We start from the raw sequence: 21,347 nt of genomic DNA, 5'->3' as shown, positions 1-21,347 counted from the left end.
AATTTTTGTCATAGAGAGGTCAGGTTGGTCTCATTCTCCTGGAAAATGCCTGAAGTTTCTCAAAAAATTATCAAAAATCTGCAAAAAAAATTTAAATAGCATTTCTTTGCAAGGACGTACCTATACGTCCATGGGGGTAAAGGGATGAGTTTTGTGAAACGTACCAGTACGTCCTTTGGGGGTAAAAGGGTTAATACCTTTTTACATTGATTCATCTAGTTTATAATATAACAGACGATAAAATGAATCATAAACTAAAGTAACGCTAGATTAATTAAATGGGTTAAGAACGTGAAAACAGTAATAGTGTATTTCATTATTATTACTAGCCAAGCCACAACCCTTGTTGGAAAAGCAGAATGCTACAAGCCCAAGAGTTCCAACAAAGAAAGCGGTTATGCAGTTACAGAAAAAAGCAAACTGATAAAAAAACATTATCTTTATATGGAGATCATAATTTAGCTCAATCCTGTATGTTTGAAGCTTCTCTCGAATGTTGAATCTTCTGGTGTGAGACCTCTTTGGGGTAATAGAACACAGTTGAAGGAATAGGAATACTGATGGTTTTTAAAAGATATATAGCACGTGCTTTTAATTCTTTACTGTACATACTGTAGTTACTTTTCCTTTACCATGCCTGCTTTAGTGCACGTACTATCAAGCAAGTAGTTCTTAATGGATATTATTAATTTTGTTAGCTTGTTTGATTCCTTTTAAAAGCTTAATGCTCATATTGAAGGTATGTTTCTGCATAGAGGACGGAACTTTGAATCTTGACGTTCACCCCTGAAAATTGGGGTTTATCTTATACTACTATTTTAAATATCAATTGTTCCGTAACCGAAATACAAACCACGCTATTTACATTGGGTTTACCTTTTAGCGCAGCTGAAATGGCGAGCCATTAGAATTTAACGAGGGTGTATTACCCCCACGCTAGTTAGCGGGGGGGGGGGGGGGTAGCTAGCTACCCCTCCCCCCCTCACACACAGGTCAATGCTCACTTTTCACTTTTGGCTCGGACTGGGACACGTCTCTGTCTTGGTCCTCTCTTGGCAGCCATTGTTTGTTTTTTCTTTACTTAATCACTTACTTTTCTTTTACTCAATATATATGTAAACATGTTTTCTGTGGCCGCGGGGGCATAAAACAGTTAGAATAGCGCCAACGTTATCCCTGCGTGTCGTAAGAGGCGACTAAAAGGGACGGGACGAGGGGGCTGGGAACCCCCTCTCCTGTATAGAAAATCCTGTGAGACAGCAACAAAGAGATGGAGCTGGGGGGAGAGTGACTGCTCCCCGCACTCTAGTTTTGGGGTGTTTGAATGTGCGTGGATGTAGTACGATAGAGAGTAAAAGATGTGAGATTGGAAGTATGTTTAGAAGTAGAAGGATGGATGTATTGGCCTTGTGTGAGACAAAGATGAAAGGAAAGGGTGAAGTGATGTTTGGTGAAATGTCTGGTAGAGTGTCTGGGATTGAAAGGGGAAGAGCGAGAGAGGGTGTGGCTTTATTGTTGAGTGAATGGATGACAGGTAAAGTAGTGGAATGGAAGGAGATATCATCTAGGTTAATGTGGGTAAGGGTTAGGTTGGGTAGGGAATGTTGGGCGTTTGTCAGTGCGTATGGGCCAGGTAGTGAGAAAAGTGAAGAAGAGCGGAATGAGTTCTGGAATGAATTAACTAGGTGTGTAGAAGGACTGGGTAGAAGGAATTATGTAGTTGTTATGGGTGACTTAAATGCTAGAGTGGGTGCTGGAGAGGTAGAAGGTGTCATTGGGAAATATGGCGTACCAGGTGAAAATGAGAGTGGTGAGAGACTGGTAGATATGTGTGTTGAACAAGAGATGGTAATAAGTGCTAGCTTTTTAAAAAGAAAGATAAAAATAAGTATACATGGGTAAGAGTGGCAAATGGAAGAGTAGTAGAAAGGGCATTAATGGATTATGTGTTGATAACGAAAAGAATGTTTGGAAGATTGAAAGACGTGCACGTGTTTAGGGGTATGGCTAACGGTATGTCTGATCATTTTTTGGTGGAAGGAAAATTAGTTGTAGCAAAAGAGTGGGGGAATAGAGTAGGTGGATGTAAAAGGGAGCTAGTGAGGGTTGAAGAGCTAATAAAACCGGGGGTAAAAAGTAAATATCAGGAAAGGTTGAAAATGGCATATGACGAGGTGAGAGTAAGAGAAACTGGTAATTTAGAGGAGGAGTGGAAGTTAGCAAAAGAAAATTTTGTTGGGATTGCAAGTGATGTATGTGGCAAGAAGGTTGTTGGAGGCAGCATGAGGAAGGGCAGTGAATGGTGGAATGAAGGAGTGAAGGTAAAAGTGGAAGAGAAAAAGAGGGCTTTTGAAGAATGGCTGCAGAGTAATAGTATAGAGAAGTATGAAAAATATAGAGAGCAAAAGGTGGAAGTAAAGCGCAAGGTACGCGAGGCAAAGAGGGCAGCTGACCTGAGGTGGGGTCAGGGACTGGGTCAGTCATATGAAGAGAATAAGAAGAAGTTTTGGAAAGAAGTGAAGAGAGTAAGGAAGGCCGGCGCAAGAATTGAAGAGACAGTGAAAGATGGAAATGGAAGGTTGTTAAAAGGAGAGGAGGCAAGGAAAAGGTGGGCGGAATATTTTGAAAGTTTGCTGAATGTTGAGGATGATAGGGAGGCAGATATAATTGCTGTTCCAGGTGTTGAGGTGCCAGTGATGGGAGATGAGAATGAGAGAGAGATTACAAGAGAGGAAGTGAGGAGAGCACTAGATGAAACGAGAGTAGGAAAAGCATCGGGTATGGATGGTGTGAAAGCTGAGATGTTGAAGGAAGGGGGTGTGACTGTACTTGAATGGTTGGTGAGATTGTTTAATGTGTGTTTTGTGTTGTCAATGGTACCAGTAGATTGGGTCTGTGCTTGTATTGTACCACTATATAAGGGTAAGGGAGATGTGCATGAGTGTTGTAATTCAAGAGGTATTAGTTTGTTGAGTGTAGTTGGAAAAGTGTATGGTAGAATACTGATTAATAGGATTAAGGATAAAACAGAGAATGCAATCTTGGAAGTACAGGGTGGTTTTAGAAGAGGTAGGGGTTGTATGAATCAGATTTTTACAGTTAGGCAGATATGCGAGAAATATTTAGCAAAAGGTAAGGAGGTGTATGTTGCGTTTATGGATCTGGAGAAAGCATATGATAGAGTTGATAGGGAAGCAATGTGGAATGTGATGAGGTTATATGGAGTTGGTGGAAGGTTGTTGCAAGCAGTGAAAAGTTTCTACACAGGTAGTAAAGCATGTGTTAGAATAGGAAATGAGGTGAGCGATTGGTTTCCGGTGAGAGTGGGGCTGAGACAGGGATGTGTGATGTCGCCGTGGTTGTTTAACTTGTATGTTGATGGAGTGGTGAGAGAGGTGAATGCCAGAGTGCTTGGACGAGGATTAAAACTGGTGGGCGAGAATGATCATGAATGGGAGGTAAATCAGTTGTTGTTTGCGGATGATACTGTACTGGTAGCTGACACAGAAGAGAAGCTTGACCGACTAGTGACAGAATTTGGAAGGGTGTGTGAGAGAAGGAAGTTGAGAGTTAATGTGGGCAAGAGTAAGGTTATGAGATGTACGAGAAGGGAAGGTGGTGCAAGGTTGAATGTCATGTTGAATGGAGAGTTACTTGAGGAGGTGGAGCAGTTTAAGTACTTGGGGTCTGTTGTTGCAGCAAATGGTGGAGTGGAAGCAGATGTACGTCAGAGAGTGAATGAAGGTTGCAAAGTGTTGGGGGCAGTTAAGGGAGTCGTAAAAAATAGAGGATTGGGCATGAATGTAAAGAGAGTTCTATATGAGAAAGTGATTGTACCAACTGTGATGTATGGATCGGAGTTGTGGGGAATGAAAGTGATGGAGAGACAGAAATTGAATGTGTTTGAGATGAAGTGTCTGAGGAGTATGGCTGGTGTATCTCGAGTAGATAGGGTTAGGAACGAAGTGGTGAGGGTGAGAACGGGTGTAAGAAATGAGTTAGCGGCTAGAGTGGATAGGAATGTGTTGAGGTGGTTTGGCCATGTGGAGAGAATGGAAAATGGCTGTCTGCTAAAGAAGGTGATTAATGCAAGAGTTGATGGGAGAAGTACAAGAGGAAGGCCAAGGTTTGGGTGGATGGATGGTGTGAAGAAAGCTCTGGGTGATAGGAGGATAGATGTGAGAGAGGCAAGAGAGCGTGCTAGAAATAGGAATGAATGGCGAGCGATTGTGACGCAGTTCCGGTAGGCCCTGCTGCTTCCTCCGGTGCCTTAGATGACCGCGGAGGTAGCAGCAGTAGGGGACTCAGCAGTATGAAGCTTCATCTGTGGTGGAAATGTGGGAGGTTGGGCTGTGGCACCCTAGCAGTACCAGCTGAACTCGGCTGGGTCCCTGGTTAGGCTGGAGGAACGTAGAGAGTAGAGATCCCCTTTTTGTTTTGTTTCTTCTTGTTGTCGGCTATCCCCCAAAATTGGGGGAAGTGCCTTTGGTATATGTATGTATGTATGTATAGAAATCAGTAAGTTTCCGTTTCAGAGTTGTGTGTGTAGTGTACGATATCTCCGTGGAGTCCTCGGCAGTTAGGCCACCACGGCGTAATTTTATGGGTTGCAATCGAGTTTGACTTCGGTCTTTCTCTCTCTCTCTCTTGAGGTCGTTCACCCTTTTACTACGTTTTACTATGCCCTTGTAGCTTCCTTCCCGTGTGGGGGGGTTGCTACGCCGTACGTTTTGTCTCAATTAGTTTATGAATCTAATTGTAGTTGTTAATTTTTCAGCTTGTAGAACGATTCCTTTCGGGGTTTTCGTTCTTTCTTTAGTGTTCATTCATTTTTAAATTACATAATTACATAATTATAGTAATTGTTATAATTCTGTTTTGGTTACAGCTCTCCTTCCGTGAGTGTAAGTGGTTGTGAGGGCACGTGCCTATTGTGTAATTCTTGTTTCCTTTCCCTCGGGATTCCTCTTCGGAGCCTTCCCGGGGGAATGAATGTGTACTAATGTTTTTTGTTTTTATTTTTTTACAGTTACCGATCTAGTTCGTTTCTGTAAGGTGGCTACGGTGTGAGCTGTCTTGTGGAGGCCTGGGGATTCGGCTGTGGCTGCCTCCCCTTTGGATTTTCGTCAGGGGCGTGTCTCCTTCTACTGGAAGTACTCCCGTGACGATTGACAGCTCTCCAGTTCATTTTAGAACTCAGGAGGCTTGCCTCCTTGGGTGGGTAACTTTCCTTCCGAGGGAAGTTTTTCCTGTCCAGGCTTGAGTTTTTCACCTTTTGAGGGGTTCTTCTCTTGCCTTTTTTTCGTGCGACTGGTGCTGAGCGGTCACACCTGCAGTTTCGCTCAAGGGGCTGGGCAACTGCAGGAGCCCCTCTTCGGAGGATTGCTCCTTTTAGGTCACTGGCTGACCAGTCTCTTCTACGAAGTGTTTCTCTTTCGTTCGCGAGAGAGTACACTCATAGAGACTCCTCTTCGGAGGATTCTTCTGCTGCTGTTGCTGTTGGCCTCCTTCGCCGTAAGGCTCACCGTCCGCCTCGTCGTAAGGGCCTCTCATCTCCCTATAAGGGTGCTAAGAGGCGCCTTTTTGAATCTACGTTTGCAGCCTACAACTCCTTCATCCGCCCTGGTGCAGATGGACAGCAGTCTGACCTCGTCTTTCGACGGGCAACGGTCTTCCCGACGGACAACGGTCTTCCGACGGACATCAGTCTCCCGGCGGACAGGCAACGGTCTTCCGGCCTGCTCCTGCTCAGTGTTAGCGCACAGGCGCTCTCCTGCTCATCAGCGCTTCCTGATCGCTAGCGCTCTCCTGTTCGCCAACGCTTCCTGATCGCTAGCGCTCTCCTGTTCGCCAACGCTCTCCTGTTCGTCAGCGCTCTCCTGTTCGTCAGCACTCTCATGATGATCATCTCTGCTGTTCCTGTTGGTTCCTGTTACGCGCCCTGTGCGCCCACATTCGCCCTCACGATCTAGAACTTCGGTTCAGGTCTGGGTCAAGGACTCTTCTTCTATGCGCAGGCTTCCATGCGTTGCCTTCTGCTCGCCAGCGACCTTAGACGTGTCAACGTTCACCTGCTCGCCAGCGATCTCCTACGCGTCAACGATCGCCATCGATCTGCCACGCGTGTCAGTTCCCCTGACCACCATCAGTAGTGATCTAGCGCTCGCCTGCTGTGGACCACGATCTCTGGTAGCTGAGTCTTGCCGTAGATCTTCCTCCTGCTCGCCAGCGCTCACCTTTTCTTCTGTCCTTCTGTGCGCCAGCTTTCTTATATCGCCAGCGCACATCTGCGCGCCCTTCTTTGCCGCGCACTAATGGGCGCCAACGGGTTTCTGACCGTCTAGGATCGCCCGATTAACAGCTGGCTTCAGCGCTCACCTTCCTTATGCACCTGCGCGCCTTCTGATAGCGCGATGCGCGCTAACCATCACTAGTCTCTCTCACGTTGGCAATCGCCTATGCACCCGCGCGATTCTTCATCTGCTCGCTAGCGTTTTGTTAACGCACCACCGCTCGCCAACGCTCCGTCGCTTGCCAACGCTCCGTCTCTCTCCTGCGGGCATCGCTCGTCAACGCGCCATCGCTTGCTGACGCGCCATCGGTCTCCCGACCGCCTGTGCTCACCCGCGCGCCCACGTGCCTGCGCGACGACACGCCCACGTTCCTGCGCGACCGCGCACATGCTCTCCAATGTTCGCCCGCGCGCGAACCAACGGTATCCCATCGTGCGAACCGACGGTGTTTCGTCGCGCGAACCGACGGTGTTCCGTCGCGCGAACCGACGGTGTTCCGTCGCGCGAACCGACGGTGTTCCGTCGCGCGAATCGACGGTGTTCCGTCGCGCGAACCGACGGTGTTCCGTCGCGCGAACCGACGGTGTTCCGTCGCTCAAACCGACGGTGTTCCGTCGCGCGAACCGACGGGGTTCCGTCGCGCGAACCTACGGGGTTCCGTCGCGCGAATGTCGGCTTAATTCTTGCAGTATCCATTGCTCGCCTATGGGTTATCACTCGCCGACCACCAGCTCTCGCCCTTCCTTCCACGCTCGCCCTCCTTCTGCGCTCCTTCGCTCACCTTCGATTGCGTTCCTGCGTGACCGCGCATGGGCGCTTCCACGTTCGCCCACGCGCAAATCATTGATTTACCATCGCGCGAGCTCCAGGGCGATTGCAACCACGATTCCCATTGGGGTTTTCGCAGCATGGCCAGCCTGGCGAGTTCTTCTGGAGCGTATTTCCAGAACACGGCCTCACCCCATAAACGCAGAGCATGGCACTTGCAAGAATAGGAAGAATCTTCAGGGAGGTCTGAGCAACACTCCTCTTTCCAGAACCTGGGTTAGCCCTTCCCCGTCATTCCCTGGAAGGATTTTTGGCGGGGGGGCTTTCCGTTCGAGATTTCTCCATCGGCCAAGGGGTGACTGCTTACCCCTTCCTCTTCTCAACCCCGTGTAGGGGGCTTACCAGGTCCTTTCCCTCCTCGGTTACGGCACGAGGTTTGGTTCAAGGAAGCTACAGGAAGGTCATGGGTACTTTCCTCTTTTCGGGCTCAGGCACCTTGGCGTTTCGTCTTTTAAGTATCTAACTTGCGGGCAAGCTCGATGTTGGACCATCTGGATGCGCTGACCGAGGGCTTCCTTTCGGGTGTCTCATCCGTGGATGTCGACAACCTCAGACACCCTTCCATCCTTGAGAAGAGTTTGTTTGTGCTCAAGGACAGAGACTTAGACAGCGGCTGTGCGGAGGAAGTCGACTTCCGTTTTCACTCCTCCAAGGCGCTTTCTTCCAGACTCTGCAGGGCTCCAGCGCCTTTTTCTTTCAACCACGCCGGCCTAAGTTATCGGCTACGACAACTGAGACAAGGTGTCCAATTGCAGTTTCCTCCTGTCAGGAACAGATGGCACGGGAGGCTCCCCCGGGGGGGGGGGGCGTAGTCCTAAAGGGAGCGGCAGAGTTCACGAACTCTAGGATTGGCACCCCCCCCCCTTGCAGGTTTCACGCTGGGAGGATGCTTAAGGTTACTCATCCGGATGACAGCTTCCCGATGCCCATTCCCGCACGATCTCTGTGATCAGCCAAGAATATCGCGTCTGCCGTCTCTGTCAGCGAATTCAGTGTCTCTGAACCTCTATGCCATAGGGTCGGCAAGAGTTGCCCGTTTGGGCAGAATGATCCATACCTTAGGAGAAGGTCCTCCATAGGATCATCGATGGCTTCACCCCCGGCTTCTTCAGTCGATCCTTTCTTGTAAGGAAGTATCTGAGACGGGAGTTCCGTAGTCGACCTCTCAGCCCTGATCAAGTTTGTCGAACAAACTTCGGCCAGCGTAGAACAGCAGAATCGATCAGACTAGTAACGAGGCGACAGGACTCCTTAAACCCTGGATCGGAAGGACGGGTACTTTCAGTTTCCATTCCATCCATCTTCCAGGGAGCTCGTGGAATTCAGCCTAGACTGCAGGTATTCCTGCTTATGATGCAGTGTGGCGATCCCGTCGGGGCATCGCAGGTTTTTTTCCCAGAGAACTCTCCCTGCTTTCCTCATGACCGCTCAGGTGCAGGCTTCCGCCTCCTTTGCTTTTTGGAGGGCTGGTCAACTCCGGTAGGCTCGGGTTCAACCTTCTTCAGCGCCGGGACAAGCTTCCGGATGCTTACCATGAGTGTGGGTTCATGGTATTTTGCTAGGAGCCTTCTCTTCTTCTGCCTCAACATCTGGAGTATCTGGCCATGATATTGAGTCAACGGCCTTACCATGTTGGAAACCCCGCTTCTCGTCCGTCCAGCGAGGTTAAGCAACGTCGGTTCTGGTCGGTACTTGGATGGGTGACCACCTGGGGACGCCAGATTCTGTTGCCACCTCCTCTGAGCCTTCCCTTCTGTTGACTGTGGCTAGGCTGAGGAGAGTCGCAGTACCTGTTCTCAGTCAAGCAGAGCTTTCAGCCCTACCTTGGAACGTTTCCTAGTTCTCCTTTCCTCATTGACCCGTCTATAGTTCCGAACGGTCGCCTCAGGATAAGTTCCATGTGGGGGGGTCCAAGTTCCGGTGGTTTCAGGCAACGATTAACCGGACTTCCTGGCCCCTATGGGACCAGCGGAACTATTAGACCTGCAATGGGTGTTGACCTATGGAACCTCTTAATGGGAGTGGATATTCTCGTCCCTTCCCCACTTTTTTTATGCTGTTCTCGGACTCGTCAAAGAAAAGGGGGGGGGGGGGGGGCATGTTCCGGTCCAGGCCTATGGTCTGGACCTGAAGAATACCTCTCCATCATTCAGGCAGGCTTAGGGGCCGTAGTCTGGCCCCTCTACAGATCCTACAGCTCTTGCCGAGTCGCTCCGTGCGCGTCGACTTCATGATTCTGGCGTGTTCTAACCAGCAGGGGATGCATTTTCACACCTTCACATCTTGCAGTAGAGGTACCGAGATGACTGAGATACTCTCAATACCACCATCGGCTCTCTCATTTCAGGCAGAGGAATGTTCTCTCCGACTATCCGAGCAGAGCCTCGTAGAGAGAGTGTACCTGGGGGTCTTTGGCCTTGAGTACCAGCAAGTCCTGGTCTGGGGGACCTGATCGCGACAGCTTGGAACCTCAAGCTTCCGCTGTTCTTCCCCCCAGTCTCAGACCCCGAGACTCTGGCAAGATGCATTCCGGTGATGGTGGGACAACTTCGACGCCTGCGTCTTCCCTCCTTTTTGTCTGTGGAGAATGGGTCTCAACAATACCAGGTTGTCTGTCAACCTTTCAACGGGAGAGCTCCACTGGGACTATGCGCAGAACGGTTTCTGGACCCTCTGCTTCCCCCTGACGGAACTCCCGGGAGAGCTTCTCACACGGCACAGACTACTCAAACAACCACACTGCAACATCTTTTACGAACCGGGGCGTTGCTTCGGCTTCATGCCTGGAGACACTACGCCTCCTCCTCAAGAAGAGACAACCCGCTACAGTCGCGGGACGGAGGTCGCGTCATCTGCGAAAGTCATCCGCAGGGGTCTTCCAGGGGAAGTGAAGAGTCTTAGGTGGTTGGTGCCGTGGGAGATATACCTCTTCCCTTGAGGCCTCTTCTCCAGCAATAACGGTCTTATTGCCTTTCGGCGGGAGGAAACTCCTTTCCGCTCTCGGCAATGAAGCCTGTCGCTCAGCCTTTCCCTGACCTTCAGGCTTAAAGGAATAACTTTTTCCTGCTCGCTGGATCTTTCCCCGCTCATGCGAAGCTACGATCGTCCCTGCCCTAGTCGGAGTGAGACCTCCAACTTGGAGCATGGCTCGGACTTTTTAGTCCCTTAAGTGATCTTCTCAAGACCCTTTGCGACAGGCCTCGGATTGTATTCCGTCTTGGGTCTCCTGCTCACTCTGGCCGCGGCCAGTGTGTAAGCAATCTTCTTGGTCTCGTACGACTCCGCCCTTTCTAAGGAAGAGGGGAAGGCAACATTCAGGTTTGCTCCTGAGTTGTTGGCTAGACTCAGAATCTTGGGGTCCCGGTCCTTCGGTCCAATTCCTTCAAAATTTCGAGTCTCCATTCTGTATCTGATGTCCCAAAACCTTCTCTTTCTTGCCAGTAAAGGAATCGAGAGGTTAGCTTTGGGAACAGCTGCAGTTTGTCCTCAGTTGCAGCCGATTTGGGAGCACAAGGAGGACACAGGGGAGAGTCACCAGTATACCTCTTCAGCTCGGACTCAAGGACATTCATCTCGACCTGTCTCCAGACCCTCTCCCGTCACGTCGCCCTACAGCACGATGTTGGATACATTGTAACGTCCCTCGCCTTCGAGTAATACTACTCTGTGACCCAGGTGCTACAAGCTGGAGTCTGGAAGCGTCTAATGACCTTCGCAGCCCGCTTCCTGCAGGGCGTGACCCACAGGAGTTTCGATACGTTTTCTATCGCTCTGTGGTGGCTACACAACAGCTGGTCTAACCTCAGGCTCCTTTTTGGACAGGTAGCAGAAGGTTGAGGGCGTTGTTATCAGGTTTTAGTCCGCATGAACGAAAGAGGTATGTCTGGCCCTTATTTCTTTCTTCATCATCCCCTCTACGGGGAAGCAGCATCCTGGTCTCTGCATAGCTGACCTCGAACCTCTGCAGGTAAACCATGCTTCCTTGTGTTCCGAGTATTGAGTCAATACTGTCGCGTCCCCCATACCCTGACGAGGTGGTATTGGAAACGTCCTAACCCAGAGTTCCTTCTGGAACTCCAGGTCAACTGCCTAGGACGGGTCACACTTCTTCCTTCACACACAAGCTTATGTAGGCCACACGGTTCCTTGCGGAGCAAGGAACTTGTGAGGTGCAGGGACTCCTTTTCTCGAGTGCGACTCACTCGGATCCTGAGTCCCCGGGTAAAGCCAAAGCCAGTATGGCTGGGGACTTTCCACCCTACCTAATGGGTAAGTCACCCAATGTAAATAACGTGGTTTGTATTTATGACAAATTCGAAGATAATTTGTATTTTTCCTAACCATACAAACCTTAGCTATTTACACATATTTGCCCGCCAGCCCTGTCCCCCAAGACAAGTCCTACCTCTAAGTGAAAGTGAGCATTCACCTGTGTGTGAGGGGGGGAAGGGGTAGCTAGCTACCACTCCCCTACCCCCCTCCCCATGCTAACTAGCGCGGGGGTAATACACCCTCGTTAAATTCTAATGGCTCGCCATTTCAGCTGCGCTAAAAGGTAAACCCAATGTAAATAGCTAAGGTTTGTATGGTTAGGAAAAATACAAATTATCTTCGAATTTGTCATACTTTGAATTCTAGGTGATGTTTTTCAGTTGGGTAGCCCCAGGCTTGGCCTCGGTATGAAACCAATGACATTTATGTAATGATAAGCATTATGCAATAAATTCTTAATAAGGGTAAGTTCAATCACGCCCCAGTTTTCTATACCGACACTCAAAGAGTGAGCGAGCTAGGTTTATTTCTGGTATTCCATACATCTCTTTTTTTTCTCTGGTATAATCAGCAATAACTATTCCTCAGAAATGGTGCTAGAGGAGCATTTCACGGAGCCACACAGGTCGAGCCCAGAAATAGATTTTTCCTTTGTCATAATCCCTTTTTTACCATTTATATCGCCAGAATAAATAAACTATATAAGGAATAACTCCCTATCAATGATAATTATTTTTTTTTCTATGCTATTACAGCTAAGGAAATGTAAATATCCTCAGGTGATTTCAAGATACCACTAACAAAGATATGTGCACAAATAATTTACAAAGTATTCTCGGTATGATTTTCACACTTATTCAAAACATCCTATATTGAGTGTAGCAGAATTACTAATATTATAACCCTTTTACCCCCAGGCTATTTGGAACTTTCCAACCCTTAACCCCCAGGCGTTTTTTTTTTTCAAGCACATTTTGCAATATTTTGTTAAATTGCTCTAACAGCCTTAATTTTCTTCATAGAGAGGTCAGGTTGGTGTCATTCTTTTGGAAAATGCCTGAAGTTTCTCAAAGTTATAAAAAATATGCAAGAAAAAATGTAAATAGCAGTTTTTTGCAAGGACGTACCAGTACGTCCATGGGGGTAAAGGGATGAGTTTAGTGAAACGTACAAGTACGTCCATTGGGGGTAAAAGGGTTAAGAGACTGCCATAATTTTCATATAGTTTACTAAAAGCTATTAGTATCATTAGATATCACTTGGATATGTACATTCGTTTGTTCATTGTAATTGCGATGAAACTGAAACAAACAATTGTTTCCATTTTGGGTGAAGTAGGTGTGAAAAACAGGATATAGATTTATCTTCGTTATTTCGTCTATTTTGAATTTATAAGGATATACTTGAGTCTATCTATTTATCTACCAAGGCACTTCCCCCAATTTTCGGGGGGTAGCCGACATAAAAAGGACAAAAAAAAACTTACAATAACATCTTTACATAACAATATTTGATAGGAAACCTGTTGTGACAAAAGATATCCTTTGGTTTTGTAATTTAGCACTCCTCTTATACTACATATATGAGATAAATTAATTTAAATTAGTTGCAATTCTCTTCCTCATTTTATCTAAAGGTTGTTTCATATACGAAAATTCTGATATAGATTCTGGGTACAGTATACTAAAGTATCACTTCGTTGGCTTAGTTAATCGTCATTCCAAAGAATTCTTTTTTTAACAGTAACTCCATGATGTATATTTGTATAAGAAAGTGGTCTCTTTTCAACCATTCCTACGGAGAATAGATATTTTTCCTACGGAGAATAGATATTTTTCCTACGGAGAATAGATTTTTTTCCTACGGAGAATAGATATTTTTCAATATTAAACTTACCCGATAATCATGTAGCTGTCAACTCCGTTGCCCGACAGAATTCTACGGGAGGGATACGCCAGCTATCACTATACTAGAAGGGGGTGTACTCACCAGCGCCACCTGTGGCCAGGTACTGCAGTACTTCTTGTTGACACCACCTCACTTTTTCCTCTGTCGTGCTTCCGGCAAGACGTTCTGGGATACGCTTATGATTTTGGAGTATTGTTCACGGTTTTTGGTGAAGTATTTCTCTAAGATTTCAGCTTTCGCTATACTGGAAACTTTTCTAATTAGCTTAGATAGCTTTTATTTGGTTTTGATTAATGGTTAACGATCTTTTTGCTTGATTTGGAATCCCCCTTGACTAACTCTTTGATTCAAGATGTCTGACCTTTCACAAGCCCCACCCCATAGACGATGTAGGTCTTGTAATAGGCGTGTTCCGAAGGCCTCGGTTGATCCTCACACCGCTTGTTCTGACTGTAGGGAAAGACCCTGTCAGTTGGAAGATCGATGTGAGGAATGCGCCGGACTTTCGGAACTTGAATTTGTTCGATTCCTTAAATATTCAACCAAGTTAGAGAGAGAGAGAGTTAGGAGGAGTTCTTCTCGCTCTTCGCTTTTTTCCTCACCTCATGATCCTCAACCTTTTCCTCCCCCTGTAGTGGCTACCCCCGAACCTACTATTTGTGCTCAACCTGATATGTCCGATGTTTTGCGTGCCATTCAGGCTTTAGGTGACAAAGTGGAATCGGTGGTTAGTGACCATAAGTCTCTTATGGCAGAAGTCAAAGAACTTAAGGTCAAAAGTGCAGTGGGAGGTGATAGTGCCAGTGCTGTGACAAGTGCTAGTGTCAGTGCGGTGCCAAGTGCTAGTGTCAGTGTCAGTGTGGTGCGTGAGGGTACTTCTGTGCGTGCCAGTCGTCCTCCCAGTCCGGGACCTCTTGCAAGCTCCCAAGCCCAGGGGAGAAGCAATGTCAAAGGGCAAAAGGGTTCGGCAGGCCTTGATCGGCGCACAGAAGTATCCTCGGTGGTTGCGGGCGTGTCTTACAGAGACCGTCACTCCCACCCGCAGACGATTGAGCCCGTCTTTTACTCGTCTGCAGAAGAAATGTCGGGGAGAAAACGCTGGACTCAGGTCTCAAGACCTCTCAAACGCAAAGTCCAGACCTCTAGAGTTCTACAACCTGGTTGCAGTCATTGGATTAGCTCTGACTCTCCGCAGTCATCAGGTGACTGCACACCTCCTAAGAGAGGTAAGGTGATGCCGCAACAGACCTCATCTTCTGTTAAGGCTTTGCCTCAGCAGACCTTAGCGTCTGTTGACCCCAAGATGACTTTGCTGCAGTCCATGCAGTCACAGCTTGCGGTCTTAATGAGTGAGTTTCAGGCTGAGAAGGTTACACCTCCTCCTGCGAGCGCTCCGCCTCACCGCAGTCCAGTCTGCCAGGCGTACGAAGTTGAGGTTCCTCAGCCTACCTTACCGCGTTCTGAGTTGCCAGTTACCAGCGGTGTGCAGCAACCTCCGCCTTCCTTAAGGCAACCTCAGCAATGGGAGCAGGAGTCTTATGCCTTACTTCCTCCGCTTCCTCTTGCGGTTAAACCAGCGAGGCAACAGCCTCTTGAGGTACGACAACCTCTTCCATCCATGAGCCAGCCACCTCAGCACTCGCTGCAGCGACCTCAACCCTCCTCAAGGCGAGAGCCTCAACTCCTTACGCTAGCACCTCAGGAACCTCAACTCGCGAGACAGGAACTGCGTTCTGCGCAGCCGCTACCTCAACTCTCGCAGCTCACACCTCAGGAACCTCAACTCGTTCCTCAGGAACCTGCTACTGCGCATCCGCAACCCTTACAGCAAGCGCAACTCTTGAGACAAGAAACTCATGCTAGGAGTCAGCCACCTCAACCCATGCGCCTACCTTCCTCTACTCTTCTTGACCAGTCTTTGCAGCCTGAACCTCAGGTTTTAACTCAACAACAGAGACTTGAGGATGAAACCACAAGTGTTTATGCACCCGCTTGTTCAGATTCTGCTGTTCAGCATACCGCTGTTACTTTACCTCTCACTTCGCTACACTCTGGTGATGAGGTTTCTGAGGAGGAAGCTGCGCACCTGGATCCCTCATCAGACGTGGAAGAATCCAAGTCTTCTCCTCTACCCATTGACTTTCGTAAGGTCCTGGCTCTTTTCAGAGAGGTATACCCGGACCATTTTGTTTCTGCTACCCCTCGCTCTCCTCCATCTGAGTTTTCGCTGGGCATGCAACCTGTTAAGTCAACTTATACTAAGCTCGTCTTTGCTAGGTCCTCTAAGAGAGCTTTAAGAATATTAGGGGAGTGGTTGCAGTCTAAACAGCAACTAGGGAAGACTTCCTTTATGTTCCCCCCTACTAAGCTCACTTCTAAGGCGGGCGTATGGTATGCCACAGGAGAGGAACCAGGCTTGGGAGTCCCTGCCTCTGCCCAGGCTGACTTCTCAAGTTTGGTCGACTCTCCTCGTAGATCAGCAATGAGGCGCTCTAAGGTTTGCTGGACCTTTTCCGATTTAGACCACTTCTTAAAGGGTGTATTTCGTGCCTTTGAGATGTTCAATTTTCTAGACTGGTGCCTGGGGGCCTTGAGTAAGAAGACCTCCCCTGCGGACAAGGACTCAGCCATGCTTTTAATGTCCTGCATGGATAAAGCAATTCGGGATGGGTCTGGCGAGCTTGCTTCAATGTTTGTGTCAGGAGTTCTTAAGAAAAGGGAGCAACTTTGCACCTTTCTTTCTTCCAGCATCACACCTTGTCAAAGGTCTCAACTCCTTTTTGCTCCGCTTTCTAAGTTCTTGTTTCCCGAAGAGCTTATCAAGGATTTGTCTGCGGCCCTGATTCAGAAGGACACTCATGATCTTGTGGCCTCTTCAGCTCGTAAGACTAAGGTTGCTCCCTCAGTTCCCAGGACTTACCGCACCCCAGTGGCTGATACTCCTGCTACAAGGTTTATTCCGCCCTTTCGTGGCAGAGCCCCCAGCCGAGGAAGCTCCCGTCCAGACTCTTCCAGGAGCAGGTCTAGGAAAGGTCCCAAGACTTCAAAAGGCAAACACTGACTCTCCTCCTCTCCAGACAGCAGTAGGAGCCAGACTCAAGACCTTCTGGCAAGCTTGGGAAAGGAGAGGTGCAGACGCCCAGTCTGTCAGGTGGCTAAGGGAGGGTTACAGGATACCATTCTGCCACAAACCCCCTCTGACCACTTCTCCCATCAACCTCTCTCCCAACTACAAGGAAAAGGACAAGAGGCTAGCGTTGCACCAGGAGGTGTCGCTCCTGTTACAGAAGAAGGCAGTGGTTATAGTCCGGGACCATCAATCCCCGGGCTTCTACAACCGTCTCTTTCTGGTGGCCAAGAAGACAGGAGGTTGGAGACCGGTGCTGGACGTCAGCGCGCTCAATGCTTATGTCACCAAGCAGACGTTCACTATGGAGACGACGAAGTCGGTCCTAGCAGCGGTCAGGCAGGAGGACTGGATGGTCTCGTTGGATCTGAAAGACGCTTACTTTCACGTTCCTATTCATCCAGACTCCCAACCTTTCCTGAGATTCGTTTTTGGAAAGGTTGTGTACCAATTCCAAGCCCTGTGTTTTGGCCTAAGCACAGCTCCTATGGTGTTTACGCATCTGATGAGGAATATTGCAAAATTCCTCCACTTATCGGACATCAGAGCCTCCCTTTATTTAGACGACTGGCTGTTGAGAGCCTCCACGAGTCGTCGCTGTCTGGAGAGTCTCAACTGGACTTTAGACTTGATCAAGGAACTGGGTCTGTTAGTCAACTTAGAAAAGTCCCAGCTCATTCCCTCCCAATCCATAGTTTACCTGGGAATGGAGATTCGGAGTCAGGATTTTCGGGCTTTTCCATCGGCCCCAAGGATAAGCCAAGCCCTAGATTGCATCCTGAGCATGCTGAAGAGGAACAGTTGCTCGGTGAGACAGTGGATGAGTCTCACAGGGACCCTGTCATCGTTAGCCCTGTTCGTCGAGTTAGGGAGACTCCACCTCCGCCCTCTCCAATTCCATCTAGCAGCTCATTGGGACAAGGATTTGACGCTCGAAGCAGTCTCTATCCCTGTCACCAAAGAGATGAAGACCACTCTCTTGTGGTGGAAGACCAACCTCCTTCTCAAGGAGGGCCTATCGTTAGCGATTCCGACCCCCAATCTTCATCTCTTCTCGGATGCATCAGACTCGGGCTGGGGCGCGACCTTGAACGGACAGGAATGCTCGGGAACGTGGAACAGGGAACAGGAAACGCTCCACATCAACTGCAAGGAGCTACTGGCAGTTCATATGGCCCTAATGAACTTCAAGTCCCTCCTGCTAGGCAAGGTGGTGGAGGTGAACTCCGACAACACCACAGCCTTGGCTTACATCTCCAAGCAGGGAGGGACCCATTCGAGGAACCTGTACGAGATAGCAAGGGACCTCCTCATTTGGTCAAGAAGTCTAAACCTCACTCTAGTAACGAGGTTCATTCAGGGCAACATGAACGTCTCAGCAGATCGCCTAAGCAGAAAAGATCAAGTCATCCCCACGGAATGGACCCTTCACAAGAGCGTGTGCAACAAACTTTGGACCTTGTGGGGTCAGCCTACGATAGATCTGTTTGCCACCTCCATGACCAAGAGGCTTCCTTTGTACTGTTCCCCAGTTCCAGACCCAGCAGCAGTTCATGTGGATGCTTTTCTGCTGAATTGGTCCCATCTCGACCTTTACGCATTCCCACCGTTCAAGATCATCAACAGAGTCATTCAGAAGTTCGTCTCGCACGAAGGGACACGGCTGACGCTGGTTGCTCCTCTTTGGCCTGCAAGAGAATGGTTCACAGAGGTACTACAATGGCTGGTCGACGTCCCCAGGACTCTCCCTCTAAGAGTGGACCTTCTACGTCAACCTCACGTAGACAAGGTGCACCCAAACCTCCACGCTCTTCGTCTGACTGCCTTCAGACTGTCGAAAGATTCGCTAGAGCTAGAGGCTTTTCGAAGGAGGCAGCCAGTGCGATTGCCAGAGCAAGGAGGGTATCCACTCGTAGAGTCTACCAATCCAAGTGGGAAGTCTTCCGAAGCTGGTGTAGAGCCAATGCAGTTTCCTCTACCAATACCTCTGTAACCCAAATAGCTGACTTCCTATTACATCTAAGGAAGGAGAGATCCCTTTCGGCTCCTACGATTAAAGGGTACAGAAGTATGTTGGCTTCAGTTCTCCGGCACAGAGGTTTGGACCTTTCTTCCAACAAGGACCTTCAAGACATCCTTAAGTCTTTTGAGACTTCTAAAGAACGTCGTTTACCCACTCCAGGCTGGAATCTAGACGTAGTCTTAAGGTTCCTTATGTCTCCTAGGTTCGAACCTCTCCAGTCAGCTTCCTTCAAGGACCTTACCCTCAAGACTCTTTTCCTCGTCTGCCTTGCAACAGCTAAAAGAGTCAGTGAGGTTCATGCCTTCAGCAAGAACATTGGGTTCACATCCGAATCTGCAACATGTTCTTTACAGCTCGGATTTTTAGCTAAGAATGAACTTCCTTCACGTCCTTGGCCTAGATCGTTTGAAATTCCTAGCCTTTCCAACATGGTAGGTAACGAGCTAGAAAGAGTTCTTTGCCCTGTCAGAGCTCTGAAATATTATCTTAATAGGTCAAAACCTATACGAGGACAGTCAGAAGCCTTATGGTGTGCAATCAAGAAACCTTCGATGCCCATGTCCAAAAACGGAGTTTCGTATTATATAAGGCTTCTGATTAAAGAAGCCCATTCTCACATGAAGGATGAAGACCTTGCTTTGCTGAAGGTAAGGACCCACGAAGTGAGAGCCGTAGCCACTTCGATGGCCTTTAATAAGAACCGTTCTCTGCAGAGCATTATGGATGCAACTTATTGGAGGAGCAAGTCAGTGTTTGCATCATTTTATCTTAAAGATGTCCAGTCTCTTTACGAGAACTGCTACACCCTGGGACCATTCGTAGCAGCGAGTGCAGTAGTAGGTGAGGGCTCAGCCACTACATTCCCTTAATCCCATAACCTTTTTTAACCTTTCTCTTGAATGCTTTTATTGTTGTTTTTTGGGTTGTTACGGTAGGCTAAGAAGCCTTCCGCATCCTTTTTTGATTTGGCGGGTGGTCAATTCATTCTTGAGAAGCGCCTGGGTTAGAGGTTGTGTAGAGGTCCTTTAGTATGGGTTGCAGCCCTGTATACTTTAGCACCTTAGAGTTGATTCAGCCTCCTAAGAGGAACGCTGCGCTCAGTAAGGAAGACGAACTTAATAAAGGCAGAGTAACGGTTCAAGTCGACTTCCTTACCAGGTACTTATTATTTCATTGTTATTCTGAAATAACTGATTATATGAAATACGGGATACTTAGCTATCCTTTAGTCATGTACACTGGTTTTCACCCACCCCCCTGGGTGTGAATCAGCTACATGATTATCGGGTAAGTTTAATATTGAAAAATGTTATTTTCATTAGTAAAATAAATTTTTGAATATAATTACCCGATAATCATGATTTAATTGACCCACCCTTCCTCCCCATAGAGAACCAGTGGACCGGGGAAAAAGTGAGGTGGTGTCAACAAGAAGTACTGCAGTACCTGGCCACAGGTGGCGCTGGTGAGTACACCCCCTTCTAGTATAGTGATAGCTGGCGTATCCCTCCCGTAGAATTCTGTCGGGCAACGGAGTTGACAGCTACATGATTATCGGGTAAGTATATTCAAAAATTTATTTTACTAATGAAAATAACATTTTTCCTACGGAGAATAGATATTTTTCCTACGGAGAATAGATATTTTTCCTACGGAGAATAGATATTTTTCCTACGGAGAATAGATATTTTTCCTACGGAGAATAGATTTTTTTCCTACGGAGAATAGATATTTTTCCTACGGAGAATAGATATTTTTCCTACGGAGAATAGATATTTTTCCTACGGAGAATAGATATTTTTCCTACGGAGAATAGATATTTTTCCTACGGAGAATAGATATTTTTCCTACGGAGAATAGATTTTTTTCCTACGGAGAATAGATATTTTTCCTACGGAGAATAGATATTTTTCCTACGGAGAATAAATATTTTTCCTACGGAGAATAAATATCTTTCTTACGGAGAATAAATTTTTGTTCCTACTTCGTGAGAGAAAAATTTCACTAATGTTTTTTTTTTTTTTTTTTTTTTTGGTGTGACAGTAGTCAGTCTATTGGGGCAATACATTATTAATTTTATAGAAGAAACAAATACAAAGTTGATAAATTCATATACAGTATTCTGTGTTTGTTCTTACCAAGTTTTTTTAATACAAATTATCAATTTGAAACTTCCACCAAAATATTTCCAGTGAAAACTAAGGAATATTTTTGAGTGTCTCCTTAAGCCCCCAATATTATGCATTTACTCTTATAATATTTTGTATTAAATTGATCATTTTACAAGAAAAGAAGGGTTTTTCTCTTTCACGCATAAAGGGACTTCACTTTGGTGATTTTCCCGTCGAGTGCATCAAACGTGGATTGGACTCTATATATCGTTGGATATATGGCCATTATGTTGGGATTAATGTTTGCTTTCTGTACTACAATGGTATGATTTTTTTTGTGTACAATTATTACATTTGGCAGTAGCACAGTATTGCTGTTTATTTGATGTAGTGTCCAGTACATACAGTATTGCTTTTTATAGAAGGCATAGTTGTTGCCTACTAGAAGATATACTGTGTATATATATATATATATATATATATATATATATATATATATATATATATATAAATTGCATAATTATACTGTAATATTATCAATGGGGAAGACAGAAGAGAAGATGGATGTGACAGAGATGAGAATGTTGAGATGGATGTGTGGGGTGGCAAGAAGAGATGAGATACGGAATGAGGTAATTAGGGGTACCACAGGAGTTAGAAAACTATCAGGTAAGATCCAAGAAAGTAGACTGAGGTGGTATGATCATGTCATGAGAAGAGATGAACAGTATATTGGGAGGAAAGTGATGGAAATGGAGGTACAGGGGACGAGAATGAGAGGGAGA

General features: G+C 47.2%; 1 protein-coding gene and 1 pseudogene across 1 annotated transcript in view; both read left to right on the top strand.

Moving 5' to 3' along the window:
* The window catches only part of LOC137648888 (E3 ubiquitin-protein ligase RNF13-like), a 108,287-nt gene that overhangs the window by 47,471 nt on the left and 39,469 nt on the right, over positions 1 to 21,347 (top strand). The gene's annotated exons all lie outside the window — the stretch shown is intronic.
* On the top strand, positions 8,736 to 8,854 carry LOC137648955 (5S ribosomal RNA; annotated as a pseudogene).

Source organism: Palaemon carinicauda, chromosome 10 (assembly GCF_036898095.1).
Source record: "Palaemon carinicauda isolate YSFRI2023 chromosome 10, ASM3689809v2, whole genome shotgun sequence".
Lineage (NCBI taxonomy): Eukaryota > Metazoa > Arthropoda > Malacostraca > Decapoda > Palaemonidae > Palaemon > Palaemon carinicauda.
The sequence above is the reverse complement of the archived record's forward strand: the minus strand, read 5'-3'. Positions and strand labels throughout refer to the sequence as shown.